The sequence below is a fragment of the Scyliorhinus canicula genome, chromosome 5 (assembly GCF_902713615.1).
Source record: "Scyliorhinus canicula chromosome 5, sScyCan1.1, whole genome shotgun sequence".
NCBI lineage: Eukaryota > Metazoa > Chordata > Chondrichthyes > Carcharhiniformes > Scyliorhinidae > Scyliorhinus > Scyliorhinus canicula.
The window spans coordinates 105,798,365-105,812,155 of NC_052150.1; the positions used below are offsets into that span (position 1 = coordinate 105,798,365).

Consider the following 13,791-nt stretch of genomic DNA (forward strand, 5'->3'; position numbering starts at 1 on the left):
TCCTGGGAATGAATCTGCTAAACATTCATTGTACCGCCTCCAATGTAAGTACAGTATATCCTTCCTGAAATCTGGGGACCAAAACTGCTATAATTTGCCAGGTGTGGGAGTCACTAAAGCTCTGTACAATTGTAGCATAACATAAATAGCCTTGTATTCCAAACCCCTTGCAATGAAGGTAAATATGCCATTGGCGGAGAATTCGGGACGCTGTGTCCCGAATTCCCCGGCCCCCGAGATTCGGCGGGGGCGGGAATCGCGCCACGCCGGTCGGCGGGCCCCCCACGGCGGTTCTCCGGCCCGCGATGGGCCGAAGTCCCGCCGCTGACAGGCCTCTCCCGCAGGTGTGGATTAAACCACCTACCTGACCGGCGGGATTGGCGGCCCGGGCGGGTTCCGGGGTCCTGGGGGGGGGGGGGGGCGATCTGACCCTGGGGGGTGCCCCACGGTGGTCTGGCCCGCGATCGGGGCCCACCGATCAGCGGGCGGGCCTGTACCGTGGGGGCACACCTTTTCTTCCGCCTTCGCCATGGTCTTCACCATGGCGAAGGTGGAAGAGACCCCCTCCCCTGCGCATGCATCGGTATGACGTCAGCAGTCGCTGACGCTCCGGCACATGCGCAGACTTACGCTGGCCGGCGAAGTCCTTTCGGCCCCAGCTGGCGTGGTGCCAAAGTCCGTTCACACGAGCTGGCAGAGTGGGATCCACTCCGGCGCGGGCCTAGCCCCTCAATGTGAGGGCTTGGCCCCTAAATGTGCGGAGAATTCTGCACCTTCGGGGCGACCAGACGCCGGAGTGGTTCACGCCACTCCGACATGCCGGGACCCCCCGTCCCGCCGAGTAGGGGAGAATCCCGGCCCTTTTCTCTGTGTACCCTACCTCCTCTCCCACCAACCCCATTTACGACCCAACCTGTTGATGGGCGGCAAGTCATCAACTAATAAATTATATTGCAATTTCAACATGTGAGCTATGTTTCAGCAGACTTGTCGGGTCCGATTTGGTGTCGAGGCAACGCCATAGAATCTTGTGAGAGGCCTCTCACAAGATTTGCAGCGGTCAAAATGTCTCGCGAGATTTTACTCTTACTGAGCGAGATACAGGCATGCATATTTAAATGAGGCTCATTTAAATATCCGTCGGCCAGATTCACCTGGGGTCCAGGATTCACCAAATGCACCTGAGAGACCTCACCATGGCACAATTTAGCACTGGTGCACACGAACGTAGACCAGGTGTAACAGCACCTGAGGGGTCTTGCAGGCCATTGGAGAGCCCAGGTGGTCATGGATAGGGTAGGATGGCACCCTGGCATTCCCTCTGACACCTGGACACCCAGGTACTGTCATGGTGCTGGGCTGGCTGGGCCAGGGTGCCTGGTTGAAAGTATAGCACTTTCCGGTATTGGACCCAAGCGGACCTGTAGGTAGATGGGAGGTGAAGGGGGAGGGATTTTCCGGGATCCTCCCCAAGCTGAGGTTCAGAGGCTGGAAATCCCTCAAAGTGCAGCCTTGGCAAAGAGAATCTACCCAAGGGCAAAAGAAACAGCAAAATGCCGTTGGATAGCGGGATGCCTCCAGGCACTGCAGCATTGAGAAACACCCCATTAAACACATTGTTCAGATACTTTAACTCATGTCCGCTGAATTTTATTGATGTATTTGTGTTGCACAAATTAATGGTTCGTATATGTGTAAATGCAATAATATTACAATCCCGGACCAGCCCCCAACCTTTGCTCGGATAATGGACAGAAGCCCCAACATTTGTTTTTAATTTGCAAAGCTGTGAAGAAAGGATACTTCACTCCAGGAGTGACTCTGCACACAAAATGGAGATTGACACAAACTTTGTTACTAAGATAGTATTAAACTAATTTTAACAGACTAGAAAATATAGCTTGCAATTACAATTAGGAGTTAATGTGTTTCATTTTATTTTTATGCATTGTTTAATTAAGATGTGACCCCGGGGGGTGCCCCCACGGTGGTCTGGCCCGTGATCGGGGCCCACCGATCAGCGGGCGGGCCTGTACTGTGGGGGCACTCTTTTTCTTCCGCCTTCGCCATGGTCTTCACCATGGCGGAGGCGGAAGAGACCCCCTCCTCTGCGCATGCGCCGGTATGACGTCATGGCACATCTCCGCACATTTAGGGGCCAAGCCATCACGTTGAGGGGCTAGGCCCGCACCGGAGTGGTTCCCACTCCGCCAGCTGGCGTGAACAGCCTTTGGCGCCACGCCAGCCGGGGCCGAAAGGACTTCACCGGCCAGCGTAAGTCTGCGCATGCGCCGGAGCGTCAGCGGCTGCTGACGTCATACCGGCGCATGCGCAGGGGAGGGGGTCTCTCCCGCCTCCGCTACGGTGAAGACCACCGTGGGGGCACCCCCCAGGGTCAGATCGTAATTAAACAATGCATAAAAATAAAATTAAACACATTAACTCCTAACTGCTATCTTCTTTATCTTCAATCAAGCACAACCCATTTCAGTTCAAAACCCCATTTTCACTACAGTTAGCAAACACAGGGTTACCTGCTGAATATAATTCCTTTTAAAAGACTGATTGGAGAGAGAAAGAGATCCTTCTGTCAGGAAACAACCTGCAGATTCTTGTCTGTGTCAGACTACTGCTTAACTTGACATACTTTTTCTGAAGCTGCTGTTCTGTTCACAGACAAATCTACACTAATTAAAAATTTACTGTCGCAAAGCTGACTCCTCCCATTAAGTACATTACCTTCATCCCGCTAACTGGGTTATGGCCATCTTACTAAGGCTAAACTCGATGGGTGCGATCGAACTGCCACTCTGCGCCTGAAAAGCAGCTCACTGTGGTGCAGCATGGCCGATAGAAGCCGGGAGATCCCACTCTATTGGGATCTACCTGGCTCACAACGTCTTGTGAGAGCTAACATGATCTTGCGAGACATTGCGATGTAAATCCCGCCCATTGTGGACGGGATCACTTTATAGAAAATTTCCATATTAAAGAGAGACAGCTAGTCTCACTTTAATGTACGGATTTCCAAGTTACCTGAGGTGTGAGATCTATCTCCTTCATCTTGTAGGCCCCGGGTGAGCGCCGTTCAGTACTGATCTCCAGAAACGGGGACCAGATGGAACGGCAATCGAGGGAGTCTCCCAGGGGATCAGAGGCCCCAAGGTGCATCCCTCATGGCAGGGTGCTACCTGGACATCCTTGCACTGCCATCCTGACACCCTGGCAGTGCCACCATGGTGCCAGCTTGGCACTGCAATGGTGCCCAAGTGGTACTGCCAGCTGGAATGGGCACTTCCAGGATGCCAGGTTGGCACTGCCAATGTGCCAAGCTGACACTTTATGTGCTGGTGATCGGGCCAGGGTGCCCTGTGTGGGTGTTCGGGGCTGTGGGGGGTACCAAGGACCCTCCCTTTGTGCGTTGGGGCTTGGGAGGTCTAGGGTTATATCGGGAGCATCAGAGATCGAGATGCCATTTAGAAATGATGCCCTTATCTCTCGCTGCACTGAGTGGTTCTAGTGAACGGAGCTCCTCAGTGCAGATAACGGGGCTACGTGCCCCCTCCAAAATAAATGAGTAATTTGGGAAGATCGCAATCAGATTTTCATCTAAACAAACAATTCGCACCAATTGTCACGCCTGAAATAACATTTAGGTCAGATTTCTCTGGATGGTGGGATTCTATTTTTCTGTTTGCAGTGCACCCTTGCTCATGGTTTTCCCTGGCGGCTACAATAGTAAATCCCATTGACAATCGGCGGGAAATGGGAATCCCACCACCAATGAGCAGCGCGCCACTGATTAACATGAAACTGGCCGTGTTTCACGGCAGCTTCTGCGCCCCCTCCCGGGACCCGATTCTCCCCCCAGGGCGGGGCTAGCAGCGCAGCCCCGTGAAGCACGGCATCGCGGGCTTAACGACCGTTGCTAAGCCCGCGCGCCAAGCGTCACGGCGGCTGACGCACACGATTGGACGGCGCCAACCCGCGCATGCGCGGATGACGTCATCACGCATATGCGTCAAACCCGCACATGCATGGGCAGTCATGCCCCTCAGCCGCCTCGCGGACTGATCCTGCAGGGCGGCGGAGGAACAAAGAGTGCGCGGGTATCGGACCCGCTGCCCGCGATCGGTGCCCACCGATCGCGGGCCCATGCCACCCTTGGCACGGCCGTGGTGCGGCCGTGCCAATCGGTGCCATGGTTGTCCAGAACGGCACTTTGCGGCCGTTTTCACGAATGGTGAGAGCAGGTGTGATTGCGTTCGTGAAAACGGCCGTAAAGGCCTGGGAACTCGGCCCATCGGCCAGGGGAGAATCGCTGTTCGCCGTAAAAAACGGCGAGCAGCGATTCGTGTCGTGGGGCGGCCGTGGGGGGGGGGGGGGGGGGGGGGGGGGGGGGAGAATAGCGGGAGGTCGGGAAAAATGTCGGGAAGGCCCTCCCGCTATTCTCCGACCCGTCATGGGCAGCGGAGAATCGCGCCCTTGAATTCTTTACTGCAACAAACAAATATAAATAAAATTAAATAAAAATCGACATTGACTAAACATTACTTGGTAAACAACTCATAGACTGAACAACAGGAAAGAATTCCTTTATTAGCATTTAGCAAGCTTGAAAATGCCATGTCAGATTTATTTGTTGCAGCATGCTCTCTGTGGAGTTGTAGGCTGAAATTCTCTGGCCGTTCACTGGTGGCAGGATCCTCTGGTAGCGCACCCCCACCCATGGCTGTGGCTTCAATATGAATTTCCATTGACGGGAACATGGACGGCAACAGAGAATTCCGGCATCAGCAAATAGCGCGCTCCCTCCCACCACCAAGAGATATGCAACTGTGGGACAGGAGGATCCTGCCCATAGTCTTTACTGGAACCAGTCCAACATTAGTCTGAGGTTCCAACGTGCTTGCTTCTTCCCATTTAGCTGAGTCGTAACGTGCATTGATATTTCAAGGTAATTTTCCTCTATTTTCCAAGAAATCCCAAACTAATCTTCAGCAGCAATCCAGTGACTTCTTCCCTTGGCCATTCCAGAATGAATCATCTAGTATCCTGACATTTCAACAGGCTCCATCTCTTTGACCAAAGAATGTAGTATTCCAACACACATTCTCTCTGTAGCAAACAAGGAATAGCCCTCACCACCCAATTTCTAGGAGAAGCCATGACTTCTACGCGCTCCAGCACTCCCATGTGCCACATCTGTTCAGTCATATCTGCAGCTACATGGATAGCTCCTCATCGACAAGAGTCATGCTTCTGGATTGAGTCATGATTCAATTCAGGATTCTTGCAGTGAGGCCGAGGAAGGGTGCAAAGTAAGTCATGATTCTCCAAATGCCATAATGAGCAGAGAATGGGCAAAATACAATTTTGTTAGCTGGCCATTCTGGGGGAGTTCTCCAATATGATACAAGATGCCTATAATCATCATTGTCTGTTGTGCACTGCTAAACCTGGCACAGCACAGGGGTGAGGCCTTGCACCCAGAGGATATGGAGGAGACAACTCCTTAGTGGATGAGGATGAATAAAAAGAGGAGATTGAGCATTTCAAATCAGAGGTCAGAAAGATGGAGATATGTGCTCGGAAGAACTGTCAACACATTATATTCACCCGTTTCCAGCTCCAGCTTTCTTCTGATGGGGAAAGTCATATTTCAATCTGGATTTACTCTCACAAATGTCATATCTCCTGGAATGAGATGATCCTACAGCACAGCTTCTGCTTATGCCATGTTCCATTCCGGAGAGAGCTATTCGCCAGGAGGCACCTTTACCTGCACATGGGCTTCCAAAGGGTTCCATCCGCTGATTAGTAACCAACCAACAATGAATGAATGACACATCAGCAAAAACAAAATCACAGTTCAATACACAAACAACAGTATGTTAACATGTAAGATGTAGACTCATATGCCACTTTGGTGCACCCAGGTGCTCTTTTTAAAGCATTTGCTTTTGCTGTGATGAGGTACATCCTCCACATACTGTTGAGGTGGAGGCAGGCTGCACATCTCATTGGCCTAAGGCCTGTAATGACCAGGATGAGCATTTTCTGGGTCCCTCAGGAATAGAGCCCTGATAAACTGGGGAGGCTCCCAAGTCAGTCATCATTTGCACTGGAGTCACCGAAAGAGGGACGGTGGACCTCCTTTCAACCTATGAACACCCTGAGAGGAGCACCCAGAGGTGTCAGGCCACATGTCCTCTACCTCTTGATGAGAATTGGAATTTCCCTTCTTTCAGTGGGTGGGGGTGTCCAGAGGTACAACTGACCTCTCGTTGGCCCATTGTTGCAATTACCTCATGGCCTCAGAGTTGTTGTGCAGATTAGTGCTTAGTCTGTCAGATTTGCCTCTCCATGGTGGTCAATAACCTTTCTGCAGAAGAAAGTGCTTATATGTTTGAAATTTGGAATAAATGTGTCTTTTTCCGATTGGCAGGCAGTGACTAGTGAGGTACCGCAGGGATCTGAGCTACCTCAACTGTTCACATTATATATTAGTGATTTGGACAAGAGAACTAAATGTATAATCTCCAGATTTGCATATCATACAAAGGTGGTGGGAGGGTGAGCCTGTGAGGAGGGTGCAGAGATGCTTCAGCCTGACTGAGGCTAAGTGAGTGGGCACATGAATGACAGATGTAGTATAATGTGGATAAATGTGAGGTCATTCACTTTGGTAGCAAAAAATAGGAAGGCTGATTATTATTTGAATGGGTTTAAATTGAGGAAGGTGGATACTCAGTGAGACCTTGGTGTCCTTGTGCATCAGTCGCTGAGAGTAAGCGTGCAGGTATAGCAGGCAGTAAAGAAGGCAAATGATATGTTGGCCTTTATAGTAAAAGGATTTAAGTATGGGAATGAGAATATTTTACTGCAATTCTACAGGGCATTGGTGAGACGCCAACTACAGTATTGCGTTCAGTTTTGGTGTCCTTATCTGAAGAAGGATGTTTTGCTATGGAGGGAGTGCAGCGAAGGTTTATCACGCTGATTCTTGAAATGGCAGGATTGGCATATGAAGAGAGACAAAGTCACTTAGGATTATATTCATTCGAGTTTGGAAAAGTGAGACAGGATCTCTTGGAAACTTATAAAATTCCAACAGGATTAGAAAGGGTAGATTCAGAAAGAATGTTGCCGAGAGTCCAGAACCAGGAGTCATAGTTTGAAGATAAGAGGTGTACAACTGAGTTAAGGAGAAATTTCCTGTCCCAGAGAGTTTTGAATCTGTGGATTCACTACAACAGAAAGTAGTTGAGGCCAAATTGTGTGATTTCAAGAAGGAATTACATATAGCTCTTGGGCTAAAAGGATATGGGCAAAGACGGGATCAGCGTATTGAACTTGATGATCAGCCATGATCAGAATGAATGGCGGAGCAGACTCGAAGGGCCAAATGGCCTCCTCCTGCTTCTATGTTCTATATATGAAACATGACAGATGACATCTTCTCGATGGACTCCTCTATTGTAAGTGCATGCCTGTTCAACACCTCCAGCAGATTCTCCCCTGTTTGCTAGTGGAACTCCAAGGGATTACATGAGGCTGACACCAGAGGCCCATCACCAGTCTTGAGCGCAGCATGTACCAACAGACTTCTGCCTGTCGGGCCCTCAGGGTCACAGCCTCTATCAACAGCATCTGCGTTTCAGTAAGTTCCTCCCTCCCCGAGACGAATTGCAAGGTCATTCTCACCAAGGTGATTGTATCTGTGCTGCTAAATGTTGCAGAGAGAAAAATGTGACACCGTGCTTTCTGAGGTGTATTCACTCTTTTCCTCAGAAGAGGTCCAAACAGCTTCTGTGGTGGCCCCTCCTCATCCCTCAGGATTTGGACTTGTTTATTGTCACGTGTACCAAGATACAGTGAAAAGTATTTTTCTACGAGCAGCTCAACAGATCATTAAGTACATGAAAGAAAAGGAAATAAAAGAAAATATATAATAGGGCAACACAAGGTACACAATGTAACTAGATAACACCGGCATCGGGTGAAGCATATAGGGGTATAGTGTTAATGAGGTCAATCCATAAGAGGGTGGTTTCAGAGTCTAGTAACAACGGGGAAGAAGCTGTTTTGAGTCTGTTCATGCGTGAACCTGAAAATTCAAACACAAACAGTTAAGCTCATCTGTCCTTCACTGCCCTACTCCCATCCATGTGTGTAGAATTCTCTTTTTGTGCCCAGAGATAGTGAAAAAGCTAGCTATAGTCCTGCTCATTCTCCATGCCCCTCACTCCATTCTCAGCAGCAGACGTGAAATGGCTGCCCTGCTCTCATGTCAGTGCCTCCCTCTTAGTGAGAGTCAGGACGTGAATGTCTAGTACTCCTCCTCCAGTCTTTGTCCTTTCACAGTTGTTCTGGCCCTTTTCTCCTGCAGGCAGGAATGGAGAGTGGGTGTCCAGAGCTTGACGAGGTGGACCCCTTATCATCGACCCTACTTCAGGATCATGATGGGACCTTGTGTACGTGTCACCCGCATGATCACTGTTGAAAGCCATGAAAAGTACTGGCATTGATAAATAACTTCCAGCCACACCCAGGCAGCTATTGACAGGGTTTACTGGATCCACAGTCGCATGGCAGGTCGGCTCCAAGGCAGTGATCCTTCACTTCCTCCAAACTCTGGAATCCCAATGTACAAGTCATTCACTTAAACTCACCCTTGTGGTATGGAGGTCATTCACTCTCTTTCTACTCTTTTAAAAATGTGTTCTGTCGTAAGATGTAGGTGTTGATGGCAAGGCCAGCATTTGTTGCCCATCTCTAATTTCCCTTGAGTGGCAGGCTCACTGTAAATATTCCATGAACATCATTGGGATTACCTCCCTTCTCTTGTCACACTCTACAATGAACAGCTTCTTGTTCTTAGTTGCTTCAATCTGAAACCAACCATGGATATTCAGCCCTCCTATACTCGAGAAGATTATTTGAGGAGTGGCCTGTCCAAAATCAATCTCTCAACTATCATTATTAAAGAACAGGGAGACACGGTGGCACAGTGATTAGCACTGTTGCCTCACAGTGCCAGGACCCAGGTTCCATTCTGATCTCAGGCGACTTTGTGAAGTGTGTATGTTCTCCCCGTGTCTGCGTGGGTTTCCTCTGGGAGATCCAGTTTCCTCCCACGGTCCAAAGATGTGCAAGTTAGGTAGATTGGCCATGATAAAGTGGCCAATCCAAAGATTAGGTGGGGTTATGGGGACAGGTTGGGGGATTTAACTTAGGTAGGGTGCTCTTTTGCAGGGTCGGGCAGACTCGATGGGCTGAACGGCCTCCATTTGTACTGTAGGATTCCATGAACAAGGGAGATTATCCTGGGAACAATATTGGCTGCGATGTTACACAACCTGCCTCCCCCCTTCCTGGAGCATGTTGAGAGGCAGGGTGTAGAATCCACTAAAGCAGCACGCATTGACCAGGCAGGTAGAAAACCAAGATGAAACTCTCCACTCCCTGAAGGGTCTCCCTCTCCCACTTGCTCCCAGGTCGGGGTTTTTATACGAGAGGTCTAATTCCCACAGGTAAGTGGGAAATCCCGCCCCCTCGTTACCAGGGAGTTCATATTCAGAGGAGGTCATCTGTAATCTAATTGTCCTGATACCGTGACCACCTTGAGGGCTATAACACAGAGGGAACATAAAATTGGGTGGGAAGGTAGGTGGGGCCATGCCCATTGCCTTCTTGCCCCTGCTGAGCTTTTACCAATGACAAAAGGGCTTTAAGTGGATAATTAGTGGCCACTTAACAGTTCTTCCCATTGTCACTCGTATTTTACCATCAGAGAATGGACATCTTGCGTACAGCCTGCTAACTCACTGCAGCCAACGGAAGAGGAGGGGTGGCCCTCCCCACACATCTGAATTATTGACTCTTCCTCGCGTGGAGCTGCTTTATTGGCCCAAGTGAGCCCCATATCTGCACTCTGGGCCTCCTTGATGGTTGCTGCGTCAGGGCTTGCTGTGGCTGCAGCAGTATAACCACCAAACCTAATGAAGCTGCTGGGACTGGGGCTGACAGTTCTTGGAGGTAGGAAATCCTGCCGTAGAAGAGTGGCAACCACAAATGCAAGCAATTAACTCCCTGTCTGATGTTAAATACAGTATGGCTTCCAGGATCAGCAGAGGTGGTCTCCTCCCAACTTTCTGGCTGGTGAGCAGGGTATGAGGCAATGATGTGTGTCAATCACTTTGATTGAAGTGTGTAAGGAGGTACGGGACGAGAGGCTGAAAGGAGGACAAGATACCATAACAGTAGGGGAGGAAGTGTGAAAAACAATGGAGGAAGGCAGAGCTGGTCAGGGAGACTTCAATGACCAAGAAGGAATTGGCAGCTGTGAGCCACATTTCAGTGCTGTTATTTCTGTGCAACACCTGATCATTCTATGTCTGTTATCTGTATAGGCGAATTGGAACAAAGCTAGATGTTCATTTCTATTGTGTACCCTGTAGATGACACAACAAGACCAAGCATTCATACTTTTGTGAGCTTTGTGGTCGATTTGCTGCCAAATGTCCCTCCCCTTTGGAGAATCTGAGAGGAAAGATCCCAAAAAGGTAGGTCTAAAGCAGTTGCCATTGTAGGTGAAAACATTTACGAATAGACCTTTGAGTGAGTAAAGAAGCAATTTATTAATTTTCAGAGCTCTGGGAGAAAAGGCCTTTGATCCCCCCACGGTCTTTGCAGCACCTTTTCTCGCCCGAGCTGAGGTCGCACTGGGTTAATATACAGAAGCGGAATTAGTTTGCATTCGGATTTACATATACCCAATCAATTCTGTTGGCGTCACAATTCATAACATGCATCTTCAATGCCATAAATGGCTACAAGTTAGCTCCTTTAGCCCCTAATTGGCAGTTTGCCTGACCCGAACAATTAATTCCATAGATAACGGTTACATAAAGTCATGGGGTCATTCGTCCAGCCACTTTGAAACATGTCCTTCCTCATTCCTTGCGAGTTCCTTAATTTGGGGCCCCTTTGTCAGTTACAAATAACTAAGAATACAGACATTGGACAACGGTTGCCAACGGCCCATTGTCTCTCCGGATGCATCTGGATGTGGATCACTTGTTTTGCACAAAGCTTTACTACTTCAGCAGAAGACACTGATAATAACATAGGGTCAAGAACATTGACAGAGTCCATTTTATATCAGGCGGCATCCATTTTGTATCTTCTGTAGTCCGTTCAGAATTCTACCTCTTCACCATCTGTAAATAAATGAATCAGCTCCATAATTCTTCACTGGAAACCTTTTGAGTTCTTTTTCATTCATTTAGCGTGGAGACATGACTAAAAAAAAATCACTTTACGACGTGAAATATCTTCCGAATTGCTATGGTCAATGAAGCCACACATGTGTTCAGGAGTTGTTTTGGAAATATTTGGCAGGCCACAGGAATTTTGGAGTCATTGAAGCTAAACCATGCCAAAATGAACTGGTTTGCTGTAAAATCATGCCATGAGTACCACCCTGCTTTTTGTTAACACTTACCGGTTCTGTAAACGCACTGAGATATGAAACTGGAGATTATTGTGTAATTGTACGAATTCTGTATGCCCACATAGCTCACTTAAGTAATTAAGTGTCAGCCTATTTATTTTAAATGCACTGTCACAGACTGAGCAATTTGATTAGGAACACGTTAACTTCACAAATCATTCAGAAGAATTTTGAGGCTGTAATTATAGAAGTGGCTGGCGTTTTCAGCATTAAGTCTGCCTGCTCTAATTGTTCAGGGAACCTGGAAGTCAGAAGCAAATTTAACAGCTGGGTTGAAAAGCCACAAAAAAACACACAGCAGAAACTTTCCAGTTCCCAACATGCTGCACGCTCCCCTGCTGCGAGCAGGTCCAAAACTTAAAATTCATTAACTTTATGCCTTCAAGGATCTGGGGCATCCTTTGATACAACCTATTAAAAGTGTCACAGATCATTGTGATTTGCTATGCTTCCCAATTTTGTTCTGCAATTATAGTGAAAAGAATACCCTCAGCCTCATGAGGGTAAAGACAAACATGGACATTGCAGAAGATGTTGCTGGGGTAAGGACGGTGGAGTGCCGTGGGGGGGTGGAAAACAGAATAATAACAATGCACACATAGAAGACAAATGCCAGGAAAACTGTACAAAAAACGTGAGAAAAAGTAATTTGCAAACATAGAAATAATGATGTGGGACTCAAAGACATGCAGAGAGAGAGGGAGAGTAAAAGATAATTAGAGACATAAAAAATACACACACTGAAATAGAAACATCCCTTCCTTTCTCTTTCTGAGACTTGACTTCTGTTTCCACAATGGTGAAATCATACCAGGAAAAAAGTGTAGTAGCAGAAACATCATTAAAACTATCCCTTCTAGCTAATGTAGAAATTTCCACTCATTAACATTTCAAATATTAAAATTCTTGGATTTCTTTCAAATTCTGCATTTGCTACAGTTTCCTGGATGTACTTGAGTGGGCCTGGAATCTGTTAATCACAATTGTGAAAACTGATGTATTGAAGTCACTTCAACATATTTGCTCGTTCCTCGTGCCTCCTCGCTCATACTAGTTTGTATGTAAATGTAATGTGAGTCGCCATAGTCCCAGATAACCATAGGCTGCTTTCCCCTTTGAGGAGGGGAGCTGACTGGTGGTGATTTAACCTGAGGATCACCACATCTCAGGTGAAGGACAAGGGGCGGAATTCTCCAACCCCCCCCGGGGGGTCGGAGAATCACCCGGGTCGGCGTAAATCCTGCCCCCGCCGTGGCCGGAATTCTCCGCCACCCGGGAATCGGCGGGGGCGGTAATCGGCGGGGCCCCCGCGGCGATTCTCCGGCCCGAAATGGGCCGAAGTCCCGCCGCTCTCAGGCCTCTCCCGCCGATATGGTTCAAACCACCTCTGGTGCCGGCGGGAGCAGGCGGAGTGAGCGGTCCCCGGGGTACTGGGGGAGGCGCGGGGCGATCTGACCCCGGGGGGTGCCCCCACGGTGGCCTGGCCCGTGATCGGGGGGCGGGCCTGTGCCTCGAGGGCACTCTTTTTCTTCCGCTGCCGCCACGGCCTCCACCATGGCGGAGGCGGAAGATAACCTGGAAGATAATTGAGATAACCTGGGCGAAATTCTCCGCGGACCGACGTGACGCCCATTTCCGGCGGGAAAAAGCGGTGTGGATGACTCCGGCATTGGGGTCTTCTTTTAAGCCGTTAATCTCCGTTCCCGAAAGGGCCAGCAGTGGACTGACGCGAAACGCATCAGTTTCACACCCGCTGCGGAAGTGGCGAGTCCCGGCGTTTGTGTGGTGGGGAGAGAGAGACCCGGCGTTGTGGGGGGGGGGGGGAGGAGAGGAGAGTGTCCTGGCGTTTGGGGGTGGGGAGAGAGAAAGTGTCCCGGCGTTCGGGGGGGGGGAGAGAGGAGGTGTCCCGGCGTTTTGGGGGGGGAGAGAGAGAGAGTGTCCCGGCGTTTGGGGGGGGGAGAGAGAGAGTGTCCCGGCGTTTGGGGGGGGAGAGAGAGGAGTGTCCCGGCGTTTGGGGGGGGGGAGAGAGAGAGAGAGAGTGTCCCGGCGTTGGGGGGGGGGAAGAGAGAGTGTCCCTGGCGTTGGGCGGGGGGGAGACGAGAGAGTGTCCCGTCATTGGGGGGGGGGGGAAGAGAGAGAGTGTCCCGACGTTGGGAGGGGGGGGGGGGAAGAGAGAGAGGGAGTGTCCCGCGTTGGGGGGGGGGGGGGGGGAGAGAGAGAGTGTCCCCCGGACATTGGGGGGGTGGAGGGGAGAGAGAGAGTGTCCCGGCGTT

The 13,791-nt window shown here is 49.7% G+C and overlaps 1 long non-coding RNA gene across 2 annotated transcripts in view; it reads right to left on the minus strand.

Annotated features, from left to right (window-relative positions):
- Nucleotides 1-11,090: 11,090 nt before the first annotated feature.
- LOC119965628 overlaps nt 11,091-13,791 on the minus strand; it is an 8,768-nt gene continuing 6,067 nt past the window's right edge. For both annotated transcript variants that reach the window (XR_005460575.1, XR_005460574.1), the window contains exon 2: nt 11,091-11,225. This is a non-coding gene — a long non-coding RNA (uncharacterized LOC119965628). The remainder of the gene's footprint in view (nt 11,226-13,791) is intronic.